This window comes from Elephantulus edwardii, unplaced genomic scaffold (assembly GCF_000299155.1).
Source record: "Elephantulus edwardii isolate Elephantulus edwardi_28Jun2011 unplaced genomic scaffold, EleEdw1.0 scaffold00023, whole genome shotgun sequence".
NCBI classification, from domain to species: domain Eukaryota; kingdom Metazoa; phylum Chordata; class Mammalia; order Macroscelidea; family Macroscelididae; genus Elephantulus; species Elephantulus edwardii.
Window position 1 is genome coordinate 7,515,642 of NW_006399773.1, and position 3,001 is coordinate 7,518,642.

A 3,001-nucleotide genomic window follows, 5' to 3' on the forward strand; every position below is an offset into this window, starting at 1 on the left:
TAAGGACTCTCCTTCATAGGTTCGCTATGAGTCTCCTGTGACTTGTGGACAGAAATCGATGTTACCAAGCCAAAGGTGGGTGACTTTCAATCCGCGGCCCTCGGGCCTGTCTTTCATTGTCTTTGTTCAGACATTCTTCTAGGTCGTATAGGCCTGGTGTACAAGTTGCTGTATCGCGATCACTTTTGGTTGCTGTGAGGTTGAACACCCTGACCCTGATGTGTCAAATTTGTTGATGATTGACTACCCAATGCAGACAGGGAGTGGCATGGAGCTCCCTGATGAAAACAAGCTTGGAAGGAGGAGTAGCATCCACCTCCATAGTAGCTTGCCTCCGGAAACCCTATGAACCTGGAGAGAGGAAGAAAGGCACCCAAGTGTCGAGGGCTCTCCTTCATAGGGTCGCTATGAGTCACCTGTGACTTGATGGCACTTAACAACAAAAACCATTGCTTAGCTTAAAATAGCAAAATATTTATTTAAAAGTATAAAATAATAAGAGTTTTTTATGAACTGTTTAAGTGTGAGAAAATTTAAGAAATTTTCTATGTTGTGTGTTTGAAATAAGAATAAGAAATGTGTAGGGAAAAGTTTAGCATGCCCAAACAGACCCTTAATAGCCATGAGTCTTCACTGGCCACAACATGTGTAGACCCCTGATAAGGAATTGTAACTTGTTACTGCCCATGTTACCAAGGGAATACAACTGGTATAGAACATGACTGGTCCAACCCATGTTGTTTTGGAACTAATGTGATTAGTTATATAACTTGTTTTGAAACTAATATGGTTGGTAAAACCCAAAGTTTGAATGTTGTTACTCTTAATATTATTGATTGAATATCACGAAACCCAAGGTTTGAATGCTATTAGGTGTATATTTAAAAGCACTTATAGGAAATAATTCAGAGAAATTTCATGTTGTATTTATTCTATTTTTTAAAATACTATCTTGCAATATAGTTTCTTCTGTAGTTTTCTAGTTGATTAATTCCTTTTGTACATGCAAGTACATATTAGTCATTCACATCTTTGAAGCAGCCTATTATCTCCATTCCTAATGTTGGCATAAGGAATGTTTGAATAAACTTGGCCTCAGGGGATGAATGACTATGGAGATTCATCCATAGACTGAATAATTATTTAGAAGTTCAACCCCTCAAAACTTTCTCTCAGGGAAGAGTAATTTATTATTGACATTGTTTAGAACTACCAGATCATGGTAATAATACAGAACAGTTCACCATTTGCATGATTTCGTAAGTTTTAAGTTCTCTGCAGACATATTGCTTCACTTTTCCTTTTCTTCCTCAACTTACCTCCTTTCCCATGTCCTCTTTATTCCCTAAGAATTCTTCCTATTTCCTTTTCCTTGGCATGTCATTGCTAGTAAATAAAAACAGCATGTTTTTATTGAATCAGCCAAACTGTATAATGGAATATATAAAAGATGTTCAAAACCTAGCAGTTTACTAGAGTATGTCAGAGTAGGTTCATAAAGGAAGTGATGATGAAGAAAAAAAAATTATTGGAAACATAAAAAAGAAATATCTGAAAAAGATGTAAGACCTTAAGACTCTTTAAGCTGTACCAATCAGAATGCTATAGGCTTTATATTAGTGCTAAGGAAGCCTTTAGAGAACTCTGGTGGCCTAATGGTAAAAAGTTTCACTACTAACTCAAAGACCCACAATTCAAATCCAAAAGCTGCTCCATGAGAGAAAGGTGGGCGATCTTATCACATGTGTTTGATTGGCAAATTAAAAGATGAATTGCATTTGGAAAGTCTGCTGTCAGGGACCTTGCTAGACTACTGAAGAGCAATGATGTCAGTCTGGAGACCAAGGTGCACCTAATCCAGACCATGGTCTTCGCAATTACTTGCTGTGCATCAGAAATCTGGACAATGACTAAGAATGATAGAAGGAGAATTGAAACTGATGCCTTTGAGCTGTGGTGCTGGAGAAGAGTGTTGAATACATCAAAGACTGGTAGGAGAACAAACAGGTTCATTCTGGAGAGGGTCAAATCAGGCTGCTCCTTGGAGGCAAGGATTCTGGGCATGTTGTAAGGAGGGACCAGTCCTTAGAGATGGACATCATGCTTGGAAAGGTGGAGGGATAGCACAAGAGAGAAAGACCCTTGATAAGATGGATTTATTCAGTGACTGGGGTAATGGAGTTAAGTGTGTCAGAGACAGTAAGATTGGCTCAGGATAGAGCAGGGTTTAGAACTGTTGTATATAGGGTCACTGTGAATCAGAACAATAAGAAGAAATAGTTTGCTCACAGATAGACTCAATTTTGGAGGGTTAACAGAAATGAGAAACAAAAGAGAGTGAGGAAATAAAATAAAACATACAATTGTGTATGCTTTATACATAATAGAAACACATAATTAGAAAAAAAAACTTTATTAATTTACTTATTTTTTTAGGTACTTTGTTAAGTCTACACAACACTGGAGAGAGAAAAGTCCATTCCACTCACCACTATCATATTACTACTAACAATATATTGCTTTATTCTTTGGGAAACACACTTGGGAAAGGCTCTTAACTTTCCTTTAGATTCAATAGATTGACTTCCATCTGAGCTGACTGATACATGGGTATTTGCTCATTAAACTCATTGCTTGCGATTATTGTTGTTGTTAAGAGCCGTGGAGGCATAGACCACTCATAGTGACCCTGTGAACAAAAGACCTGAACATTTGTATAACCTTCATCGTTTTTCCAAGTTCATAGAGTTTCCAGAGCCAAGCTATTTTGGAAGTGGATGTCACTCCTGTTTACAAGCTTGTAATCGGGGAGCTCCACCACTTTCCACTCTGGGTAACTATTTATTATCACATTTGACACATCAGTGTCACAATGTTCAGCATCACAGCAACCACCAGTTACCTCTGTAGAGCAAAAAGAAAAGACCAGTGATATACCACTTAGAAGAATGTTTGTGGAAACTACAGAACAATTTCACTGATTTCACATGCAAGCAAGATT